Source organism: Hemicordylus capensis, chromosome 6 (assembly GCF_027244095.1).
Source record: "Hemicordylus capensis ecotype Gifberg chromosome 6, rHemCap1.1.pri, whole genome shotgun sequence".
Lineage (NCBI taxonomy): Eukaryota > Metazoa > Chordata > Lepidosauria > Squamata > Cordylidae > Hemicordylus > Hemicordylus capensis.
The window spans coordinates 150,040,430-150,066,398 of NC_069662.1; the positions used below are offsets into that span (position 1 = coordinate 150,040,430).

The window sequence follows — 25,969 nt, forward strand, 5'->3', positions numbered from 1 at the left end:
GAGTATGTGCAAGGTGAGCGTGCAGATACATTACACTCTCCACACAATCCCTGTAAGTGATGATTGGGGCACCCAATGTTTGGGGAAGAAGGCAAGACTTCCCTCACTACAAAAGTGCAACTTATATTCACATTTTTAAAAGGCGGGAAACCACTAAGGATGCTGGAAATAGAAAACAAACCCACTGAAGCGGAGGGCTTGTGAAGAAAGCATCTGAGAAAAAACCATCTGAGAAAAATTTGCTGATGTTTCTCTTTGGAAGGAACCCTCTACTTCTCTCTCACGTTTCACAAGTTGACATACTGTGCAAGGCTCCACCAGCTTAGGAACAGAGCATTTCCGCAGTTCTCCAAGAGTAGGAATGTGCATGAATCAGTTTCTGCTATTAAACTGAAGTTTGAATCAAAACAGCCTAATTGGTTCAAGTTTGAATTGAATCAGCCTGATTTGATTTGAGCTCCAATCTGCTGCCCTCAAATCTGGGTTGATTTGATTTGCATTAGATTCAATTCAAATTTGAATAGATTCAGCTAAATGTTAAGGGGTAGGGGGCACTAAAGCAGGTTGGGTGGCAGGGCCCCATGGGTTCCAACTGACACTCAATCCACAAAGGAATCAAAGGGGTGAAATTTTAGGAATTTTTATGTCTTGTGGATTCTCGGTTGTAAAATGACTTCTTCAAAGGGATTCCCTGTGAAGAAGTTATTCACAACTGAGAATCCAAAGTGATTCCCTATGAAGACATTATTCACAACCGAGAATCCACACATAAAAATTCCTTTTAAAAAAAATCAACCCTGGCAGTGATGGCAGAAGCTTGAAGGAGACAAAATGGAAATTGCAAGGGGCAAAATAGAGGCTCGAATCGCTGAACTGATTCAAGCTTGAATTGAGGGTGATTTTATTTGACCTTGAATCTGGTAAGCATCCTCAAAGATGATTCAACTCAAGGTCACTCAAATTACCCGGATTCAAGTTGAATCCATTCGGCCATGAATCGATTCTCACATCCCTACCCAAGAGCACTCTTGCGCAAGACCACTTAATAGTTCAAGCTCAGGTGCACAATAGAAGGTAACTGGAAACAATGGCCCTCTGTTGCACAACTATGTTTGTGAAATTGTGCACACTTGTGAAAGGGCACTTTTGCACAACTGAGCAAATGTTCTGTCCCTAGGCTGAGGAAACCTTGTGCAGTATGTCAGCCACTCTGAAGAAATTTTGGTTCCAACCCTAACAAGCTGCTCTTCCCCTGGGGAAAATCGGAGTGCTGCTAAAAAAACTAGCTTAGCATGCATTAATAGTTGTTTTCTGTGAAATGATGTTGAAAATTTAGCTCAGCCCCTGTGGTGCTTTGGAAGAGAGCTGATTTTTTTATAGTGCCATGCATATGCTGTGCTTGTGTTGAGTCTGTAGCCAGCTGCTTATGCACCATGTGTGTCAATGCCCTGACAGCCAGAGCTGTCTACAAGGCACATTAAGGTCTTGCACCAGAATGTCTGCTTTGCTCTTGCAGCCCTGTCAGCATTGCGCTTTGTGGTTAGGGCACTTTAGGGCACTGCTGCCATTCCAGAATCTGGCAGGAAACCACATTATAGGAGAAGGTTTATTAACTGTTATGGGATTCTTTATTTGAACTGTCCAGTTCTGATCTCTGGAATGATTCTGAAGTGGCTAATGGGTGGATCTCTACTTCCTCCACTTGATGTTTGTAGAGAGCAGAATGTGTGGGCTTCTGACAAGGCTATCCTCAGCAATTAGGGTTCAAAAGTGTACGTAACAAGCTTAGCAAAACTCACAAACACATGATTAAACCGCTCTTTAAAATGTAAACATCTCTTAAATACAATGGGCCATATGTTCTTCAGCAGTATGCGGGTGGAAGAAGGACTGAGCTCTCATCAAGAGACTGGAGAGCAGCTGTGACAAAGGCTTCTTCTCCAGCCGTGCACATACAGAGAGAATGGGGGAGCAATTTTTGTTCCTCCCTCTTCCCTCCAAAAGCCCTTTTCACTGGCACGAATATGTCCCTGAGGGTACCTCCCTTTTTGAGGGAGAGAAGAGAAGCAAAAACCGCTTCATCCTCCCCCTCTGGCTGTGCTGGGCTACAGAGCATGGTTTCAACACAGCTACGCTCCATTCGCTCTGCAAGGATAGAGCCCCTCTTTTACCCTTGTAGCACTGCAAAACATGTGGGCTACCATTTATAATGGTTAAATGTCACTAACACTGAGGGAGTTTAAAGTTACTGGCCAAAATTCAGATTAATTTTGTACATGCATGGCAGAATGTGATTATCCCCCTCCTTCCTCCTGCAAGCTTCTGTGCCTCCTGATATTATATCCCTGAGGATTCCTGGACCCATAGGGACATATTTTCATGAGGCATGTGTGGCTGCAGGGGGGTGGGGGGAATGGTGAAAATTACTTCTCCCTTATTGTGAACATGCATGTGTCCAATATGTCTGGATGAGAGCCATTACATTTATTAGGGAGGGGCTGTAATTCAATGGCAAAGTGTATTCTCTACATGCAAGAACAGGTCCAGTCCCTAACCTCTCCAGGTAAGCCTGGGAAGACTCCTTTCTCAGCTGCTAGGGTCAAGGACATCTCTGCATGGGTTATCCTCCCCCACATGCTCCAAGCAGGATTATGTTAATTAGCTAAAGGAAAGCCTATATATCCTGGGGATGATAGCCCCACCCCAGTTCTTCCAGTCCCGCATCTTCCAGTCCCACATCCCGATGTCTTCCAGGGACATCGAGGGCTCTCAGAGCACCACCTTCCACCCAGGTGACACCGTCCACTCTCCAGCTGCCCTCCAGCAGCCCAGCCAAGCCCAGGATGCCTCAGTGCTTGGTTTCCTGCCCCTGGGCCACAAAACACACAGTAAGTCGGTGAAACATGCTCCTGAGGGTGGCAAGCAGAAGGAACCAGGGGAATCCTCCCAAGCTGACTCCCTGCTTACAACGTGGCTTCAACAAGCCGCACAGGCAAAGCTGAGCTCCTTCCTCCAGTGATCTTTGGGCTATGGTGAGCATGCAAGCCTCCCTCGCCACACCCAGGCTAAAAATGCAGGCGGAGCAACCACCAAGTGAGGAGGAGCCCACAAAGACAGCAGAAACCTCTCAGCTCACTGCCGTGGACCTAAGTGCCTAACCATCCCTGCAGCTTTATGAGGAAAGGGAGAATGTTTTTCTGGATGAAAAAAGCAAAGACATACTGCTGCCTATGGCAACCCCCTTCACTGAGGCCATAAAACAGGAATGGCTTCTCCCAGCTGCTAATAGAAAGGCCCTATCTGTGGCAAATAAATTTTACTCCTTTCAGAAGGAGCCCTCCAGCCTACTTAAAACTCCCTCAGCTGATGCTCCAGTGGTCCAATTGGTGTCAGGTTCTCTGCTCCCTAGAGATGGCGAAGCCCCCCCTTAAGGACCCTAATGACAAAAAGGTGGAGTTTGCCTTTAAGACAACTCACGATAATTCATCCCTAGCAACCAGGGCCTCAGCTGCAGCCTCTATGGTAGCCAGGGCTGCCCTACTATGGGTGGATGACCTCCTTCAATATCCTCCTTCAGATTCCACTTGGCTTTGACAGCAGCTAGTAAAAATTCAGAAGGCACAGGCCTTTGCGGCAGTTGCCACACTAGACTCCATCAGGTTTCCATCTAGGCCTTCTGCCACCTCCATAGTGGGCAGACAACACCTCTGGCTGAAAAACTGGCAGTTGGACGCCACTTCTAAGGTATCTTCACGTACTAGACGATCTGCTCCTGCTGTTGCCGACATCACTAGCAACCTAGTCAGATCTCCAGACCACCCTACAGACCCTACGGGGCCAAGGTTTCTTAATCAACGAAGCCAAGAGCCATCTGGTCCCACCTCATTAGATCCAGTGCTTGGGGGTGGACATAGACCCAATACAGAACTGCTTCTTCCTCCCACCGGACAAACAACAGACTCTTACCTCAGAGATCGAAATGACACTGACTGCCAATTAAGCACCCCTCCTTTCCCTGGTACGGATACTGGGCCACCTGGTGTCGGCCCTGGACTCGGTTCCATTGGTCAGACTACACCTTAGGCCACTACAATGGTTTCTCCTGCCATACCAACACGTTAATGCCATGAAACTCAACCCACCCATCAGACTGGCTCAACCAACCTGCCAGTCACTTCAATGGTGGCTAGCACCAGCACGTACCTCATGAGGGAAGGACTTCTTGGATCTTCCCAGGAGCACTGTCACGACCAATGTTCCCCCTCCCCCTGCCAGCCTCCCTTCATGCCCATACCGGCTGGCCAGCAGGCTCTTTGGCCTGTTTGGGCCTTCCCCTTCTGGTGCAGTGGCCATTTTGGATACCCAGGCCATGCAGAAGACAATTGCTCAGGTTCGGCAGCCTCCAAAATGGCCACCGCGCTGGAGGGGGAAGTCCCAAACGGGCTGAAGAGCTGGCCGGATGGCCAGTATGGGCATGAAGGGAGGTTGGCGGGGGGAGGCGGAACCTCCGTGGACCCCCCTGCCGCCTCCAACAACTCCCCCGGAAAGGTCGACCCAAACCGTTTCAACATTGAACATGTTCAACGGCGAACCAGTTTGCACATCCCTAGTACAGTCATTCACAGAAACATGTGTATGAGTGTACAGACATCTGTACACTTGTACAGCATAATGTCTAAATCGGGCAATGATGTGTGAATCACTATGCATGTGTACAGATCTGTATCTCTGTACACTGTACATACATTGTACAAGTGTTCAGGATAATGTCTGAACAGGGCTAGAACTACAGTCTTGTTCTGGAGAGTCCTAACCTCGTAGGACCTTTTCCACTTGGAAGGTAAAGGCTGCAATCCTATATGCACTTATCTGGGAGTAAGCCACGCTGAATTCAATGGGACTAACTCAATTGGAGGGCAGCTCCTCCCTCTTGCCCCTTCTTGATTCCCTTGCCTGTCCCCTGCTAATTGAGCAAAGAGGCACCTTTTTAAAGTGGTGATTCTCTTTATTAGGCAGGGGAGAACAACTGGCCCTATCCAACCACAGCACAGCATCCCTCCAGTGGCTGCTGGTGGTGTCTATCTTACCTTTAGATTGTGAGCCCTTTGGAGACAGGGATCCTTCCTTCCTTCCTTCCTTCCTTCCTTCCTTCCTTCCTTCCTTCCTTCCCGCTTTGGAAACCTTCGTTGAAAAGTGGTATATAAATATCCATCATATTTGCCCCCATGCCAATGTGCTTCTTAGCCATATCTCTGGTATTTTGGGGTTCAGCATTTGCCTGAGGAAGGCAGCACTGAAACCAACGACATGTTCCCCCTATGATTTGGAGCCAGCATGCCTGGTATATAACAGCTGAACAGGGTTTGTGTGACTTTTCAAGGGGTGTTATCTCTTAGAAATGAACTGACATTGTGGCTGTGTCACTAACATGGTGACAAATTCTCACACACATTGATAATGTCAGCACCCATCAGGAACTTAACACAGAATAATCACCACTCCATCCATGGATGCGAGAATCAAGACCACTCCCATCTGCATGTTCCCATCCTTGGATCTATTTCATGCTCACAAGAATGTGTGGGAACTGGGCACCAATGTATATGGTGCTTCATGAAGTTTCAAGTAACTGTGTATTGTACTAGGGTGCATAGGAGCAGTGTTAGCCTGCCCTCTCTCTTTCCCCCTTATAGCTGGGTACAATTTCTGCAAGTACGTAATGACTGAAGAGAACTATAAATGCTTTTGTTTGTACTGGGTGTTACATGGAAATGAACTGGAAATGGAATAACTTTAGCTAGCAGAGCACATCTTCATCAGGATATTATTCTTGTCTGCTGAAAGTTGGGTCTATTTTTGGATATCAGTGCACAGGTTTCCTACATGACCTTACAAACCAGGGATCATCCTTTTCTTTGTTAGTTTTTGCAGCTGAGCACATGCCAGTATCAAATACTCTTTGAAATTTAAACATTTGAAGTTCTATCCCCCCGCTCCCAAGTACCTTTTATTTTATTATTTTATTTTATTTTTCAGACAGAAGGAACAATCTTAGCCAAGTCAAAGAAACAAAAAGTGATAAAAGGTCATTCCCACGGCCACTTGAGCTGGGGCCTGGGAGGGCTGGGGGGAAGGCAGGATCATACCTCCCCCCCCTCACATGATCATGGCTCCCTCTTGGCTTCACCAGGCTGAATGCAAACATGATCACTGCTGTGGTGAATGGCACAGCTATCTGGAGCCAAGTGGAAGAAGCCCAGCCACCAGGAATCCCACAATGCACCACATAAGTAGTGCCATGTATAGGGGGAATGCCTGCTGCTGGGACACTCCCTCCTCCCAGCAATATGGTCGAGCTGGGCTCACCAGCAGCCCACTTGCCCACACAAAACCTGGCCTGCTCACCACACAAAACCCAGGCTACCCAGCCAAGGAAGACCAGGATCAGTCCTGATTCCGGCAGTTCTCACAATCAGCCCTACCAGGGATGGACAAGAAATTCAACCTCAGGCTCCATCACCTCCGATTTCCCATTACGTGCAAATGCGGCCATGTTCTACTGCGGCCTTATTCTACTCCCAGGGATGACTGATACGACAACAATGACTACAAGTATTTATATGCTGCTTTTTCACAAATGTTCTCAAAGAGGCTTACAGAAGGAGCAATAAATACATCTGGTACTTATCCCAAAAGGGCTCACAATTAGGGATGAGCATGGAACCCTTTAACTGGTTTAAAGAACCAGCAGTTTCTTGCCAGCGCGCACAGGTGTGTCGGACACTTCCACTCATATCCGGACAACAGGGGCAATGGGGTGACAGGGAAGTACACTGCCGCCCCAATGGGCTTGGAATAAAATGGACGCTGGCAGAGGGAAAGTGGTGGGAGGGGTAAGTGCACCTTCTGCCACTTAAAACAGCACCCCCACTGCCTTCGAGCCTTGCTGCCGCGGTTCCGTGCACATCCCTACTCACAATATTAAAAGAAAAACAAGGCGGACACCAGCAAGAAGTGCTGGGCGAGATTTAGATAGTGCCAGTTGCTCTTCCCCTGCCTGATGTAAGAGAACCACCACTTTAAAAGGTGCCTCGATTCAGTTAGCACGGGTTGCTGGAGAGAATTCTTTGACACAACCATCAAAGGGGTGTGTGTGCAAATTTTAACCCCCTTTTGACCAAGCTTGGAAAGAGTCCTTGACAGCATGGCTGAATAGCTGTTTCATACAATTTCCCCAGTAGTGTTCTTTGCACAGGAGAAGGTTAAGAGTATTTCATCTCAAACACTTGCTAACTTAAGAGATGATAGGAAGGGGTTACTGAACCATATAGAGAGAGCCAACCTAGCTATTCAACTGCACTGCTACCAGAGAAAAAATATGAGACTTTTAAACATTGATAACATGCAGCTACATGCCTAGAGAGAAGCACCAGAAAAATGGGTAAATCTCATTAAAGAAAACTTTCCACTCAAACTCATGGACATTTTATATCCAGGACAGCACTTTTTCTCCATCCTGGATATGATGTCAGATTCCTGGACTGTCCAGGCCAATCCAGGATGTGTGGCAACTCTAGATGCAACTCATGTTAACTGAAGATGTCTCCTGAAATGGAAGGGGATGAGTTGCTCAGAGCAGCAGGGCAACAGAAATGGTACGTCCCAGGCATTTCCTGTATTGTTTGCAAATTTTATACTGCCTTGATAAGAGAAAAAATAATTAAGATAGCAGATTCTGGCCTCAAGAGATTTTAAACTCTATATTTGTCACGGAATCATCACGCAGAGCCCCCTAAGCCGCTCTTGTATATGAGGATAATTTAGATTTGTGGCTTTGGAGGAACACTTCGGTAGCCATCTGTAAAGTATCAATTTAGGAGGCAGAGCCTGAGATAAGACATTCAATTATCTTGAAGTCAGATTCTGCAGCCTTATGTCTGTTCTAGGGGGGAAAGATGCCCCTAACTCATCACTGTCCTATGATGTCAGATTGGCGCCCGGTAATGAATTCTTCCCAAGATGCATTTGTCATATATTATGGGGATTTACGGCTGTTGGATGAATTGATGTTAGCAAGCAGTAACCTCAAAAAGATTAACGCTCCACAGGGGCTGTGAGGTGGAACATGAAAAAGAACGGAGCCAATCGCAACTACTGAGAATGCTTGGAAACATATAAATTGGGCAGCTCCTTAAAAAAAAATCTTCCATTTGGCACATCCACAACAGCCCCCCATTAACCACTGAGGGGGGATGCTTGAACAAAGTCAGCAGAGCATTTCCAACAATCCAGCTGATTCTTTTTCTTCATATAATATAGACATACAATATTTCTATGGTTTCATTATGCTTCTGAGTGAAAACTGTGTCCTTAAATTATAACTTAGAATCTGATTTTGATTGGAGTTAACTGCTAAACTTGTGGTGATTTCACTATTAGGGAAGCATTATTTCAAAAAAGGCCATTATTTTCTTAAAGTGTTCCTCCTACATTTGCAGTGATCACAGGCCTTTTCTAAAAGAGACTTAGGGCAAAATGGAAATCTGATTAATGCTAATGTACATCTAGAGTAAATTTGCAGATGTCAGGATCTGACCCACAATAACCAGTATCAAATTCAGGCCTTTGGTATTTATCCAAATGCACAGTTCAAATGGTAACCTTCTAACAAATCTAATTTGAACATAAAAAGCATTAATTCTGGCCTGTGATTTTAGTATTTTGGAATTATACTGGGAAAGGTCATTGCAATTAAAGTCATAATGTGAAGGGGAGGAAATTGTGAGCAAAGTGCCTATGTTTTAAAAACAAACAAAAGACAAGCAATGATTATATACTTGAGTCCTTATGAAAAGCCTGAGTTTTCATTTCATGGGAGGAGTATTCGATCCTGGGAGAGAGAACTTATACTGCTTATTAAACCCTGGAGGCTTCAGGATGTATCTACACTGCAGACCTCCTCTCCTCAAGTATTCTCAGTAACTGTAGTTATGTGACAGGGGTGGGAATCACCGAGAATTCTCAGCACCCCCACCACTATAATTCCAAGAATTCTTTGGGGGAAGCCAAGTTAGCATAAAACTAATACACGTTTATAGTCTTGGGATGCCTTCAAAGATGTTTGCAATGCATTGTAAAGGGTTGTTAGGTAAAAGAAGCTGAAAGTATCTCTGGGCAGCTAAAGGTTTTTTCCTGGGTTGTGGTGTGTGTGTGTGTGTGTGTGTGTTACAGAGAATGGGGTTATTATCATGATCACTTCTGTACATTGTGGCTTCTTGTAAATTACATGTACGGTGACTAATACAACATTAGGATGTGCAAGGGAGGGAAATTCAATCATTTGTTTTCTTTGTTAAAAACACAGCAATGTAGGAAGCTGCCGTATACCAAGTCAGACCACTGAGCTATGTAGCTCAGCATTGTCTACACAGACTGTCAGCAGATTCTCCCAGGTTTCAGGCACAAGTCTCTCCCAGCCCAACCTGAAGATGCCAGGTGTTGAACCTGAGATTGTCTTCATACAAGCAGATGCTCTACTACTGAGCTCCCATTCCCTAAGGGGAATATCTTACAACAGATATTGCTCAAATGTAGTCACCCATACCAATGTAAAGCAGAGTAGACCCTGCTTAACCAAGGGGACAATTCATGCTTGCTACCACAAGTTCTCCTCCCCTAATTCTTATCTCTGTCCATTCATCAGTATCAAAGTTGTACTATCATATTTTCCCATTTTCTTTCACTGATTTCTCCATTCATTTCGCATTGGTTCCAAGGAGAGAAACTGTTCTGATTCTTCTCATTCTAACTTGATAGGTATCCAGTAAATCCACAGGAAATTTGCAGGCATTTGAGAACTCTTCCAATAGGTCATACTTGCCCAATTTTAGACAGATAGCTCCAAGGGGTCCTATTCAGAAGTTATTAAATTTGGTGCAGATAAGGAAAGCTTCTCACTGATTTCAGTGGGTGAACCAGGTATTGATAATACGAATAATTATATACCACTTTTCAACAGAACTTTTCAAAGCTGTTTACACAGAAGAATAAATAAATAAATAGTAAATAAGCAGGTTACCAGGCCCCAAAGGGCTCACAATCTAAATCCCAATGGGGAAATCCCAATCTCCTTTTCCTAACTTCATGGATTCATACATCCTATTTCCCCCACATGGCTATCCAGGGGTTGGGAGGGGAATGATAAGTCGGGCAACATGTGAACATTTATTCGGTATACATATCACTCTGTATCACATGTGGACAGCAAGTCTGTTGACAATGGTCCAAACCGAATCGATGAAAGGGAAAGTGTTCAATATTATTGTGAAGTCAGAAGGGGCACGCTGTTAGTTTTCTAAGACCCAAAACAAAAGCCTTGAGACTATCAAAGTCACTATAAAAGGTCAAAGTAATAAAAGTCACAGATGTTTAAAGCTGTGACAGAAAACCATTGGCTATTAAATGCTCAGCCTGGTGAAGCTTAAGAGGAAGACAGAATGAGAGACATTAAAAGTTTTGAAATGGCCCTGTAACCTTGATATACCTCCCAGAATAACTGCCATGTATTTCTGTTCAGTTCTCCTCGCCACTTTTAGAGTACCCACCTAGCCATTTTCCCCCTTTCTAATAATCTTTTACAAGCAGATGTTCACTTTCTCCTCAGGGGAGGAGAAAAAGTCCTTAAACATCTAACAGCTCCACAAGCACGCCTTAGAGTGGCAGCCGTGGAGATGTAGAATTGCTTTCACTGTCATCCGTATATCTCAATTAATGCCCCTTTATTCAGTTAATAGGAGCTTTGGTTAATAATGGAGATGTGGTGTCTAGAAAGATACCAGATATCATAAACTCAATCCTCTGTCAACAGTTATACAGTTACACATGCAGACTCCAGTGTGAATCTGATAATCAGGATAGGTAAGTATGACAAAATCCATAAGCATCTCAAAAAAATCACACAGCAATTCATAAATATGGTATATAGAAGTCTGTTTGTATAAATATTACTCTGTGAGGCTATTCCCACGATCACCCAAAAGCAGGCTAAGGGGGTCCAGCCTGCTTTTGGGTGATGATAATAATAATAATAATAATAATAATAATAATAATAATAATAATAATAATAATAATTTGATTTCTATACCGCCCTTCCAAAAATGGCTCAGGGCGGTTTACATAGAGAAATAACAAACAAATAAGATGGCTCCCTGTCCCCAAAGGCCTCACAATCTAAAAAGAAACATAAGATAGACACCAGCAACAGTCACTGGAGGTCCTGGGCTGGGGGTGGATAGCGCCAGTTACTCTCCCCCCTGCTAAATAAAGAGAATCACCACGGTAAAAGGTGCCTCTTTGCCCAGTTAGCAGGCACCTCCCGGCTCCCGGCAGCTAGCCATGATAAATCCCTCTCTCCTTAAATGAGATTAACGGAGTGATCGCGCCGTTAAACTTGTTTTTGTGCTCGTGTGTTGCTGCGGCATGTGGCGACAAATGAGTATACCCCCGACCCGGAGGCTGCAAGCAGCCTCCTATGCTCGGGGTCTCTCCAAGATGCCCCACGCACTTGCCCCCACCGCAGCCCTCCACTGGCTCCGTGAAGGAAGCAGCAGCCGTGAGGTTAGCCAATCCATTTGCCCAGCTATGAGCGGCTGCTCGGCTGCAGAGAGAGCCCCATCAGGTGCTTCATGTGTCATGTGAAGTGCCTCTATACGTGTTACTGTGATTTCTAGATGGGACTTAACTTGAGTCAGGTTAAGATTTCTAGATGGGGCTTAACCTGAGTCAGCAAGTTATACCCATCTGTTTAAGCCTGGCTTTTAATGATATCTAGTTTTAATTTTAATGTGCTTTTAAATGGTTTTTGATTTTAATGGTTATGTGTTTTTGATTTTAATGTAAACCGCCCTGAGCCACTTTAGGAAGGGCAGTATATACATCAAATGAATGAATGAATGAATGAATGAATGAAAGCTACGTGGGCCTCACTCACTCACTGACATGAAATTCCCAAACCAAACCACAAAAGATAAAAAACATGTCATTTTAAAAGTAGGTTCCAGACTGCACCCACACTACCAGAAAAATCAGAAACTCTGGAAAAATTCATTAATTTCCCAGAAAATGCAGAAAAACCCTCCCACTGGTCTAGCATGGGAAATGATGCCTTCCAACAAACTTTGGCAGTATTCTCAGGTATTTTTAAAGACAGGAAGTCTGGACTTTCACAGAATGATGAAGTAACAAACAAGCTATACTGTTGCAGTTCACTGGATTTCTATCCATGTCAGATTTCCACAAAACTAACTTATGAAATTAAAAACCCCTGGAAAAAAAATTGTACTAGATCTCTGTCTATTTCATTCAATCTCCTAGAATGTGTCTTTTTCTGGGGTCTCGGCATGGTTGTTTTGTGGGGCTTGCAAATTGCAAGTCCATTTTACTAGTATTTTTGTATGAGTTCTTACTCCACAGAAATTGAGTTAGATCGTTGTCAATGTGTACGGAACCACATGGGGATGACAGACGTTTGTAAGTATTTCAACTGTGGGATAACATATGATTGACAGCCAGTGTAATGTAGTGGCTAGAATGTTGGACTAAGACTGGGGAGACCCGAGATCAAATCCCCATTCAGCCATGAACTTGTTGGGTGATTCTGGGCCAGTCATTTATCTCTCAGTCTAACCAACCTCACAGGGTTGTTGTGATGATAAACAAAACCATGCATACCACTCTGGTTTGCATTTGAATGGGAGTCTTACATATGAGCACTGCAAGATATTCCCCTTAGGGGATGGGGCTGCTCTGGGAAGAGCACCTGTCTGCTTGCATGCAGAAGGTCCTAAGTTACCTCCCTGGCATCTCCAAGATAGGGCTGAGAAAGATTCCTGCCTGTCACCTTGGAGAAGCTGCTGACAGTCTGTGTGGATAATAGTGAGCTAGATGTACCAATGGTCTGACTCAGTATAATAAGGCAGCTTCCCAGGGGCGTAGCAAGGTTGGAGTGGGCCCAGAGACAAGATTTTAAAATGGGCCCCCCCCCCAAAGTCCAGGGCCTCCGCACACCCCAGGCCCCCAAGGATTTAAGTCTGATATTCCAAAATAAGTATGCTGCCTGCAAATACATTTCACTTAATACACACACACACACATCACAATATATAGTGATATACATTGAGTACTATACATTTGTATTACTTTTAATGCCTAGAACACACTAGAAAGATGAATTATTAAAATGGGCCCCTCGCTGCAGATTAGCAAAGGAGACTTTCAACCATGCAGGGTGAACCTATGTTTGTTTTCCCAGAATTCTGAACAAATTCAGTCAAGTTTGATTGCAGGAAGTTTTTCACAGGAGGCTTTTAAAGCCCTTTAACATCTCCTCTGGAATGGAGGTGCTGCATTCACATGTTGGCCAGATTTACCCTGAAGTCCCTGCAAGTTATTGGGGAGCAGTTCACACACAAGAAAAATAAAATAAAAGCACCACACATGCTTCACAGTTCTCACTCAGACCTTCTGGGTTGCAAAACAACTTGAACATAAGTGCATTTATAAATGAATGAATGAATAAATAAAATTAATAAAATACTGTTCCAGAAGTTTTTGCAATTTTCTGCCATGAAACAAGCCACTTATAGGACTTTTTAGATAGTTTTTTTTAAGTCAGCAAATTTTCCAAGCTGTTTCAAAATAAATATTCAGAGACTTCTCGGTCCCTCCCCCCCCATATCCAAGCCCTATGGCAAGCAGATCCCTATATATGGGGGGGGGGGGCGGGAAAGGTAACCACAAAAAGGAGTTCACACTCTACCTGGCAAATGCTGGTCTGGGTTAAGCAGGGCAGCAAGGGGTCTTCTGCTGCAGAGAACACTCTGGCTGCCTCCTCCTTCCTGGCTTGCTTGGGCCCTACTCGAGCTCAGGCTTCACTGCGGCCTACACGGAGGCCTCCGTGGAAGCCCCGCCCACCCGCCGATCAGCTGAGAGGCGGGAGAAAAGGAGCTCTTTGCAGCTTGTCTGCTGCTTCCATTGCGGGCCAGCAGAACAAGCAGGAGAGACGGCGAAGAGGGCAAGTGGCTGAGGGGCCTTGGGGCTGGGCAGGGGGCAATGGGGAGTCACATGAGGTGTCCCTGGGGTGCCCCTCCAGGCAGTGGGGCCCCCAGACAACTGTCTCCCCTTGCCCGATCGTTGTTACGCGCCTGCAGCTTCCTATGTTCCTAGATACTGTAGATCCTGGTTCTGATCCAGCAAGGCTCTTCTTATGTTCCTTAATCAATTTCTTTCACACATTCGGATTAAACCTGAGTTGGTGCTCAAGAGGAGATAAGTGAAACATGTGGCAAATCTTCAATTCTGTGCACCTTCATATATAAAAAAGAGTTTCTGTTTGGTCATTCTTGCCAATACTAAACTTGGGTAGACCTGTGCCTATCTGTTTGGAAATGACAGGAAGTCACCTGAAAACAAGGTTGTGGGTTCTGCATACTCAAGGGCCTCCCTGGGTATACCGAAGTATATATTTGTAACTGGGTGGTTTTTTTTTCAATGTCCCAAACAGACCTGTGAACTACAGGTATGAGGATCTATCAGCTTCCATGGACCATAGAATGTGGAGCCACGGAATGCTGAAGGTGTGATGGAGAACTGTGATAACAGGATGTGGGGAGGAGCTTGGGGTGCTAACTGCTTATAGTGTCCCAGACGTGGGCATTAGGATTGGAGTGAGGGTTGTGCACAATGAGCAGGGGTGGCACAAGACTTTGTGTGGAACCTACAGTGAAGTGCCAAATGCTGCCTTGGCCCACGGCCTTGATGGAGGCCAGCTCCCTTTCAAACCCAACCTTTGCAAGCTTCAAAAATGGTGCAGGGAGATTCAACCAGCCATCTCTTCTTTTCTCCTCCTGCTTCTTGCAAGCTTTGCAAGGAGTGTGAGAAGAGGCACTTCTTGCAAAGCTTGCAGTTCAGTCCTAAAAACCCACTCCAATGGCAGCGACAGGAGTACCTCGCCACCCCAATAATTTACCGCCTGAGGTGACCATCTCACCTTGCCTCATAAAAGGGCCACCCCTGACAGTGAAGTTTAAGAGCTCTCCTTCCAGTGCTATACTATGCCATCACAACCCCATCCTAGCAATATAACCATGAAGTGCTAAAGATTCAGAGACGGCACTCAGTTCCCACCTGAATGCCAGCTCTGAATCTTAGCACCTCACAGGCCTAATGATCTGAAAATTCTGGTGGCCATTTCAAAATTTGTTGGCTGACCTTTGCAAGTTGTTCAAGGGATGCCTCTACTCACACTCACACAAGAGGGTGGGAAAGAAAAAAATGGCGTTCTCTGTGAGCAACAAACAGCACCAAGCCTTCTGTTCCAAACTGGCTGGAGCTCTGAACAGGAGCACGCCTGTCAGGGGCTGGGCTGGGCATACAGTGAAACATTTTGTTATAGTGCTACTTGTCACTTCTGATCTGAAGGTTCTGGTGGCCATTTCAAAATTCATTGACTGACATACTTTGCAATGATCCATGTGTGATTTAATGATACATATGCACAATTCCACAACAGTTCTCTTCCACAAATGTAAAATAGTTGCATTTGTGCAAGAGCATTTTTGCACAACTTGTTGGGATGTGGAACAGCTGAAACCTAACTTACTTTGTATAGTTTGCATGTAATCTGCTATGAAGCCAGAGGGGGCACTGCAGCTTCCTCAGTACTGGTTGGGCTAGCTAGGAGTTTCTGTTCTCCTTTCGGTTTGTTCCTGTTCCTGTGCAAGTCAGCAAGTTCTATACAGAGCTCTAAGTGTCTCTTTTGTTTGTCTGACAAGTAAAGCTATCTTAAACCTTTCTCTGGTGTTTGTTCTGAAACTACACCGACAGCTCACATTCTGCACCACAACTGTGCACAGGTTTTGTTAAAACCCACATGAATGTTGTGCGGTATGTCAGCTGTTGTGCTTTCAGCAAAGCCACTTACAAACAAATGACAATGTCCCCCGTCTTTCTTCACCAAACTCAAAATACTGCCTTCTGGAATCCTCCTTGTGGGTGAAACATACACGCATGAGTGGGGGAAATACCTTCATGGTTGGTTGGTTAGTTTTTACTCCCTAATGCCAAACTGTCTTCATTCTTGTCAGTAAAACAGGCATGCCCTAGGAAAATAAATGACACACAAATAAAGAACCCATGATACAGTGTGACTGAAGACAAAAGTGCTTTACTTCATGGGAAGCAAATAATTGAACATATTGGATTAACTGATGCATTAATGGAACCCACTGGAATTCAAACTGGTAACTGGATTTTTATGAGGAAATCCCTGCCTCACTTTTGGGAAACAATTGCAAAACAGGATTTCTCATCCCCATGGTTTTCGAACAGCCTTAGTCTAATAAATATAATGATAAGTCCCATAGGCTTATCATTATTATATAATGCATATAATTATTAAGGACCAATGGGAGCAATTAACATGCATTACTAAATGAGTCTGTATACTGAATTATAAGTCAGCCCTTGTAACTTCAGAAGAGGTTTGCTGCTGGTTTATCACGTCAGACAGAGATAAGGTAAAGAACATTAGGGCACACTACAGGTAAGTAAAAATGAAACAAAGCATAAATGACACAAGGGATATCGTGATTTAACAGAATTATATTCGCTGCTCCACATGCTTGCATTATGGACAAGTGCTTTTGTTATTCGATTTTTCATAACCAGTACACTACACTACTCATGGGGAATGTTCAGTTTTTTAACAGTTTTTAGCAACTTTTAGCATTGTGTTAAATTTTAAATTGTTTTAAGGTTTTAATATTTTAATTTTGTTTTAGTTTGTATTGTTTTTATTATAAACTGGCGCCCAGAGACATTTGTTTTGGGTGGTATTTGCAGATGTTAAATAAATAACTAAATAAAAATAATGGAGTAATTGGAAGATTGTAAGACTGCTTCTCTATGCTTGTTCTGCTTTTGATACATTTTGATATCCTGTAGAACTGACTCCAAAATGCCCTGAGGATGGATTTACTAATCCCACACCAGGAAACTGCCAAGGGGCCCATGTTAATTGTCACAGTCCTGTGAGTTCTCCAAAATCCATTGGTTTTTTCAAGTGATGTTTTGTCATGCTCAAGTAAATAGTGGACATCAAGAAATATCTCCACCTTCATTGGAGATAATATCTTTTCCTGGCCCATCTGTCTCTTGTAATTAACAAACACACAAGGAGAGCCAGTTTCCAAACTAGCTTCCTATTGCCTGAATCCAAATTGCAAATTGCTATATATACCCCAAGCCTAATTGGTCAAAGCTCCAAAAGGACAATCTTGAAGGTTGGTCAGCCAACATTTGGAGTCATGGGCAGAACTGTTCCTGGGTTTTGTGCTTGTGTCTGCAGACAAGCTCTGAACTTGGGGAAAGCAGGTGTGTGTGGCAAGAGAGGGATGTTGCTGCAGGAACATGACTGGTGAGTGTGTTCAGATTTACCTTCATGTACTCTGCCTAACCTCCTGAATATGTCATGACCCAGGTTCAGAAACCACCACCACCCCAACTGGGGGATGAGACAGATGGCTCAGTGGCTGGGACAAAGTGGAGAAACCCAACAACCCAAGCCACGGGTTAACCTACTTCATTTGAACCTCCTGCCCCAGTCTAGAGGAGTCACATCTAGCACCTCTGCATTAACTGAGGATACAGCATTTTCTTCGTCTTTTGACTTGGAAGAGCCTTTCGAGGACCTGCCACTCCCAGGAGAGGCCTCCAGAGTTAGTGCCTTCAAAAGTGTGCAAGGCCCCTTGAAGCGACAGAGCCCTCCCCAGCGAAGGGGTGGGACCAAATTGTTCTGCTTGAGCAGTTGCTGTAAACATCCACAATAACCTTCAGGCATTTGTTGGAACAATGACTCTAAACTACTCTGTTGCATCCAGCTCATTCTCTCATTCTTGGAGTTAGGTAACTGGCCCCTTTACCTGACTTGTGTTCAGAGCTTTCCTAGTTCTACATCCCTTCTGGGACTCCAGCCAGGATCCAAATCCCTGCTTCATTGGAGGCCCCAGCTCCACCATCAACCCTTGCCTGCAATAGACCAGAATGGTGCTATACTCTCCGTGTGTGCACATTTTCTATTTTCAGGGTATTTGTCTCTTTGAGCAGGAAAGTGTTCAAAAATAGTATTCCCCAACTGCAGTCCATTCAGTTCCTTCTGTACTAATGGCTACTCCAGGAAAGAGGCATCAATGTATCTTAACTATAGTGGTGTTTTTTAAGAATGTGTAGAACCAGGAAGGCCAACTAGTAGATTAATTAGACCAACAGTCTACCTAGGGCAGTGTGGAGTTTTTAATACTGTTGATCAAGATGTTCCATAATACTTTAACTGCCAAGGTATTAGCAGAGTCACAGATGCCTGTACCAGTTTCTGAATGTTCACAGTGGGCATAGAGAGTCTGCCCAGCTGAAAGTTTGGGTGTTGTTAAACTTCCCACTCATTCCATGACAGATGTACACCAACACCAGTGCAGAACTTGATTCATTGATACAGGAGGCCTCTGCACAAGTGCAACATGGACTACTGGGATTACTACTGGCATGAGAAGAGAGCTGGTCTTGTGGTAGTAAGCATGCATCATCCCCTTTGCTAAGCAGGGTCCACCCTGGTTTGCATTTGAATGGGAGACTATGTGTGAACACTGTTAAATATTCCCCTTAGGGGATGGGGCTGCCCTGGGAAGAGCATCTGCTTCTTTGTATGCAGAAGTTCCAAGTTCCCTCCCTGGTATCTCCAAGATAGGACTGAGAGAGACTCCTGCCTGCAACCCTGGAGAAGCCGCTGCCAGTCTCGGTAGACAATACTGAGCTAGATGGACCTATGGTCTGACTTGGTATAAGGTTGCTTCCTATGTTCCTATGTACTCTGTCATCAAGCCCATTGGAATCCACCAGACTCAGATAAATTCACAAGCAGAACCAAGACCTCCAGAATTCAGAATGGGGAGTGGAATTCCTTTGAGTGGGTTTTCCTATCTCTAGGTGGACAGTATGGATGGGCTACTGGCAGACTGGTTTCTAGGACTAGCTGTTGGGAATATATGGTGTTTTGGACTGTAACATCTCTGTGCAATAAACCTAAGCATAGTCTTCTTTTAATATCAGGAATACCACAATAAAATAAATGTTTGAATATTACATATCTCAGATCTCTATGAGAACCATGTCTTCTTTCCCTATACAAAAATGCTAAAATCACTGAAAACAGCAATGCATTTCTAATGCTGGCTCTTTAATTAATAGGTCCACCATCCGTAAGTGATAATTTGACAAAAATTATCATTTCTCTGTAATTACTCAGGCATTCTGCCTCTCAGTTCACTGTTACGATGTACTTAAAAATGTGCATAGAGTCATTAAACCCTTCAGTTAGGAGACACGAAGCTTTTTAATTTTCCATCTCTTGTTCCACTCCTCATGCCAGGAAACCTGCCACTTCTCTTGATATCAGTCAAATTACTCTCTTGCATCTAGCTGATACATTAATGCAAGATATCATGGCAGCCAGGAGCAGGGCCTTCTCAACAGTGGCCACCTCATTGTGGAAGTCTTTGCCCAAAGAATCTCAGCAGGCCATCTCTGTTTTAACTTTGTTGAGCAAAGACTGTTTTTTTATTCCACTTGTTTTTAAAATAACAAGGCTGCCATATCTCCTACCAGAGCCAGAGGATGATGGGGAAGTTCACTGATGTAAACTTTATTTTAATGTGAGACAAACCTCTCTCTCCCCTCTCCCCTCTCTCTCCCCCTGCCCCAAATTGCCAAATTTTCACCAAAAAACCCCTTGCCAAACTCCAGATACTCAGGTCACTGTTGGCGAGGGCGGTCATAATTTCCCAGTCGCAGATACTCAAATCTGTGATTAGGAAAACTGTGATTGGCAAGAGATGACTGTATACAATAGGTATCTTCCCACAACCATTAAGTGGGTAGGACAAGTTTCCTACCCAACTTTGTCAGCTGTGCACACTCCTAATTTTCACTTGTGTGGGAGTGAAAATCGAGGTAGGAGGTGGGAGCATGATTGTCTGCAAAGCCTCAGCTGGGTAGGATGGTTTTTTCTCCTACCTTGTTCAGAATATGTGGACAGAACATGCTCATCCTACCCAGCTGATGCTTAGCAGAAAACCATGCTTCCCACCTCCTACTTTGACCTTCCATTGCAGATGATCAAAATTGATGAGTGCACCCAGTTCTCAAAGGTGGGTAGGATGCTTTTCCTACCTACTTAATGGTCATATGAACAAGCCTAGTGAATATTATAATAAAAAGAAACAGGAAGTGTCAACCACTTGTCAGTCATCTCAATGATTCTATTTGCTGGCCAGATTATTGGAAACTGGAAAATGGTTTCTGACTTACTGAGCAGTTAGAAGGAATTACTGCCAGCATGTTTTCACGCATAACTGTTCATAAAAGGTCAGGAAACATGCTTTTTCAGTTGAAAGGTGAGCGTTGAGCAGGGGGGCTCAGAACATTCCTGAGACTGTCAGGTCTCTCCATACTTTCTTAACAAGATATACTCCTGCATATGTTGGGAATTAACATTAAGAAAAAATGTTTTGAGACTTCCATTTCAGTCACCATGTATAATCTTGTGTTCCGCCATCAAGACCGTTTTATATGGCCCATGGGGTGTTCTTTCAAATCCCACAGACCAGACACATTACCATTTACAGCAAATAAATCACCCCTTAGCCACCATGACATAATGAAGCTGCCTTCTTGAGTCAGACCACTGAACCACCTGGCTCAGTATTTTCTGTTCTGACTGGCAGCAGCTCTAGAGGATCTCAGATCAGGGATTTTGACAGACCTGCTTGAAGATGCTAGGGATTGAACTTGGGACCTTCTTTCAGCATGCAAAACAAAAAAAGAGCTGGTCTAGGAGAGGAGAGCTGGTCTTGTGGTAGCAAGCATGATTTGTCCCCTTAGCTAAGCAGGGTCTGCCCTGGCTGCATATGAAAGGGAGACTAGAAGTGTGAGCACTGGAAGATCTTCCCCTCAGGGGATGGAGCTGCTCTGGGAACAGCAGAAGGTTCCAAGTTCCCTTCCTGGCAGCATCTCCACGATAGGGCTGAGAGAGATTCCTGCCTGCAACCTTGGAGAAGCCACTGCCAGTCTGTGTAGACAATACTGAGTTGGATAGACCAGTGGTCTGACTCAGTATATGGCAGTTTCCTATGTTCCTATGAACTTTACCAAGGAGCTGTGAATCCTCTTCAAGTATTGTATATATGTATCTATGTATGTATTTCTGGTATGGATTTAGTACTACACAAAATGCAGACATTAAAGGACCTAGCCAGTGGGTTCTTCATCTTTACCCACATGCAACTAATAGCCTCCAGTCTCTTCACCTATATATTTTTTTAAAACTGAAGTATAGTAAAGAAGTGTTGTTTGCAACTCTCAGTAGGCCTTGTAGGATCTGGATGTAATCTAATTCCATAATAGCAGAGCTTACTTTTTTGCAAGGAATTTGGCAGAACATTTGAAGAGGTTATGCAGGGCATGGCTAGAAATAAGTGAGTGAATTCCTGGGATGCAGCCAACTACTATACAAAACAAACCGAAAGGGTGAGGGAGATATGTAACCACCTTTGATATGCTTCACAGCATCAACAATGTCTCTGAATCTCCCTGTCAGTCATGGCTAGAGGTCAGTGGTGATCCATGCCATGGGATGCTTCCTGTCCAAACCCCCTGATTCCTTTCCCATGGAGGCAGCAAAGGCCTGAAGAGCTCTGCACACAGCAGCAGCAAGCAGACAATGCGGCCTGCCTTGGACAGCATAGAGACGCAACGCAGAAATATGCCTGGCAAAGCTCCAGACATATTTGCTCTGGAGTGGAACTGGAAGGGATCCAACCATGCATTGCCTTTGCTGTGGATGTGAATGTGATCACCTCCCCTTCCTCGTGGCATCACAAAGACAAACAGGATTCAAACGTCGGAGCAGAGAAAGGAGAGAGAAGACGTCATGGAATTCTGCCCAAGGAAAATTCCTGGGAGGGGGCAGAAGCGTTTGGCTTTGTCCCAGCCTGGCCCACTTATTGCTGCTGCTGCTGCTTAACATTGTAGAGCATCCCCTCTAACATGTTATAGATGAAAATAGGGACAGGCTTGCAACACTCCTATTATCATACCAAGTTTCCTGCCTATGATTCACTGGGGGCTCAACCCTGCCTGCTCTATGTAATATTCATTTATTCTGCAGTTGCCTCTCCTCTATTGAGTTAAAAGCTAATAAAGTGATGGTTCTTTTGGTTAGAGCAGAGGTGGGCAAATTTGGCCCTCCAGTTGTTGTTGAACTTCAACTCCCATTATCCCCAGCCCATATTGTGGCTGGGAAAGATGGAAGTTGTAGTTCAATATCAGCTGGAGGGTAGGGGTGTGCACAGAACTGGTTTGGCCAGTTCGGTTCATATCTGAACTGGATTCGACCTGATCTGGCCTGGTTTGGTTCTGTGTCTGGCCAAACTGGGTCCAGTTCGGTTTGAAAGAACCTTCGAACTGTTCCCAGTTTGAGGCGAACCAGTTCGGTATGAACTGTTTGTGCACATCCGTACTGGGGGTTAGAGATATGCTTGGTAAACATAAGCCTTAATCAGATGTTATTCAAACAGAGGCTATATTCATGCACAGCCTTTCAAAGGATGCCAGAAGTCCCACCCCAGCATGTTACTCATCTTCTCCCCACACTGCTCACAGCTCCAGCAGCTTTCATCTGAAGAGGCACATGCTGTAAATGTACTGGCAAGTGTTTCCATGATCGGGAGGCTGGGACTGTACACAAGTCTGAATCGGGCTATAATTCTATGAAACTGCCGTATGACAATATACTCTTACAGCTGACGCATGTGAATGGCAAGCGGTGCATTGCATGAACCTGCAATCTGCATGAGCATGCATTTACATCAACATGCAACAGAAACAGGATTCATTGGGTGGGTTTGGATCAGGGGTTCCCAACCTGTGGTCCTCTAGATGTTGCTGAACTACAACTCCCGTCATTCCCGGGTCATGACCCAACCATGCAGAGGTCCATTGGACATGCACAGCGGCCTCCAAAATGGCCACCAGAACAGAGGGCCGGCATGGAATTGACTGAAGACTGCCCAAACCGGGTGATTAGTATATAAATGGAGGTCAGTGGGGGAGGGGGAACTCCTTGAGACCCTCCCCATGGCCGAATCTAAGCCCCTGGACCGGGAGGCAGTAAGTAAAACGTAAAAGTTTAAAGTAAAAAACCCCAACAATTTTAAACTTGGGAACTCTCCCTCTGAACCAAATCCGGGGGCTGTTTGGGGGTGCCAAAACCAAACATGCCTGGTTCAAGTCTGGTCCGGCCTTGAACTGAACCAGGCAACCATTTTGAGGGCTTTGGCACCCTCTGGGGGCTGCTGCGGCTGCCTCAGAGGAGTTTCTGGCAGCTCCCCTGCCCCCTCCGGGCCATTTTGGACTGCTTCAGGGCCATTTTGGCCCTGTGAGTGTGTGCGGAAGCCATTTTGGGGTCACCACGCATGCACACTGGCCATTTGTGTGACTGTCAGCCCAAACTGGCCCAAGAGGAGGCCGGTGGAGGGAGGGTGAGCCTCTGGAGAGACCTCCCCACAGCTGCTGCAACACTCCAGTGGCTGCCTGCCACTGCACACTACTGCCAGGCACCATTTTTAAACACTTTAACTTTACCGCCCACCATCCCCTTGAACCCCCTCAAACCTTTCTGCCCCATGCCTTGAACTGGGTCCGAACCAGCTTGAGCCATCAAGCCGAACCAGTCCGCGTTGGAGCCACCTTGACCTCGAGCCAGCTCACACACCCCTACTTGAGAGGTGTAGGTTCAAGAAGCTGGGACAGAAAAAGGAAGGAGAGGAATGAAGGTTGTGGAGCTGGTGTGCATCTGTGGCCAGAAGCTGATGCCCAGTGCTTTCCAGCTAGAGCTTGTCTAGTCTATCTAGTCAGATAGAATAGGTAAGTTTATCCTGTCTGGAAAAACTGAAAACTAGCAAATTACCAGTGCCGGATGGCATCCATCCAAGAGTTCTCAAAGAACTCAAATGTGAAATTGCCAACCTCCTTGCTAAAATATATAACCTATCCCTGCAATCAGGCGCTGTACTGGAGGACTGGACAGTAACAAATGTAACACCGGTTTTCAAAAGGGATCCAGGGCCGATCCAAGAAATTCCAGGCCGGTTAGCTTAACGTCCGTTCCAAGCAAATTGATGAAACACATCCTCAAGGATAAAATTGTATAGCACATAGAAGAACAGGCCCTGTTTGGAGAGAACCAGCATGGCTTATGCAAAGGTAAATCTTGCCTCACAAACCTTTTGGAGTCCTTTGAGAGTGCCAACAGGTATGTGGATCAAGGTGATCCAGTTGACATAGTATACCTCGACTTCCAAAAAGCCTTAAATAAAGTTCCTCATCAAAGACTCCTGAGAAAACTTAGCAGTCATGGGATAAGGGGACAAGTATATGCGTGGTTTGCTAACTGGTTGAAGGACAGGAAACAGAGGGTAGGGATAAATGGAGAGTTTTCACATTGGAGGGAAGTTAGAAGTGGGGACCCCAGGGATCTGTACAGGGACCGGTGCTTTTTAATTTATTCATAAATGATCTAGAAGTAGGGATAAGCAGCGAGGTGTCGACTCAATGTGCGGCAGATGTGAAAAAGGCCAATTCCATGCTAGGGATAATTAGGAAGGGGATTGAAAATAAAACAGCTAATATTATACAAAACTATGGTGTGGCCACACCTGGAGTGCTACGTACAATTCTGGTCACCATATCTAAAAAAGGACATTGTAGAACTGGAAAAGGTACAGAAGAGGGCAACCAAGATGATCAGGGGCCTAGAGCACCTTTCTTATGAGGCAAGGCTACAAAACCTGGGGCTATGCAATTTAGAAAAAAGACGACTGCATGGAGACATGATAGAGGTCTCTAAAATCATGCAGGGTGTGGAGAAAGTGGATAGGGAGAAATTCTTCTCCCTCTCACATAACACTAGAACCAGGGGTCGTCCCATGAAAATGACTGCCAGGAAATTTAGGACCAGCATATGGAGGTACTTTTTCACACAACACATAATCAACTTGTGGAATTCTCTGCCACAAGATGTGGTGACAGCCAACAACCTGGATGGCTTTAAGAGGAGTTTGGATAACTTCATGGAGGAGAGGTCTATCAGCGGCTACTAGTCAGAGGGCTGTGGGCCACCTCCAGCCTCAAGGGCAGGATGCCTCTGAGTACCAGTTGCAGTGGAGTAACAGCAGGAGAGAGGGCATGCCCTCAACTCCTGCCTGTAGGCTTTCACTGGCAGCTGGTGGGCCACTGTGTGAAACAGGATGCTGGACTAGATGGGCATTCTTGGGCCTGATCCAGCAGGGCTGTTCTTATGTTCTTGTGTTCTTATTCTAATAGCAAAATTCATCCTGTGTATGAGAATGGTTTAGAACTCATCAGTGTGAGTATAAAGATTACAATAATTTACAAAGCAGAACCCATAATCCTGCTTTGAGGGAAACATAATGTGGGGGCTGGTGCTGCCACATGGCGATCTTTCTTTTGGTCGTCTGTTGGTTGCCTAGGAAATGACTTTCAGATCAGACTCCAGTGGCTACACTATTGAAACAGATTCTCAGAATTCCTGGTGATAGGTATGGGGGGAATTGATGGCAGAAAGAATCAGAAATTCTCTGACTGTTGCACAAAACACACCAGGATAAAATGTTATTTCTCCATGCCACAGAGATTACAATGAGGAGGATTCTGGACAAAGAATAACAAAAATGAAACAAACAAACAAACAACAGCACTTCGAGTATGGTTAATTTATCAGGATGTTACAATGGACGAAAAGGGAATGAAAATGAATGTAGATTGAAAAGTCTATGCTTTG

At 44.9% G+C, this 25,969-nt stretch overlaps 1 long non-coding RNA gene across 1 annotated transcript in view; it reads right to left on the bottom strand.

Moving 5' to 3' along the window:
• LOC128331722 (uncharacterized) overlaps nt 1–13,905 on the bottom strand; it is a 104,144-nt gene extending 90,239 nt beyond the window's left edge. Inside the window, exon 1 of the long non-coding RNA XR_008310411.1 lies at nt 13,817–13,905. This is a non-coding gene — a long non-coding RNA (uncharacterized LOC128331722). The remainder of the gene's footprint in view (nt 1–13,816) is intronic.
• Nucleotides 13,906–25,969: the final 12,064 nt, after the last annotated feature.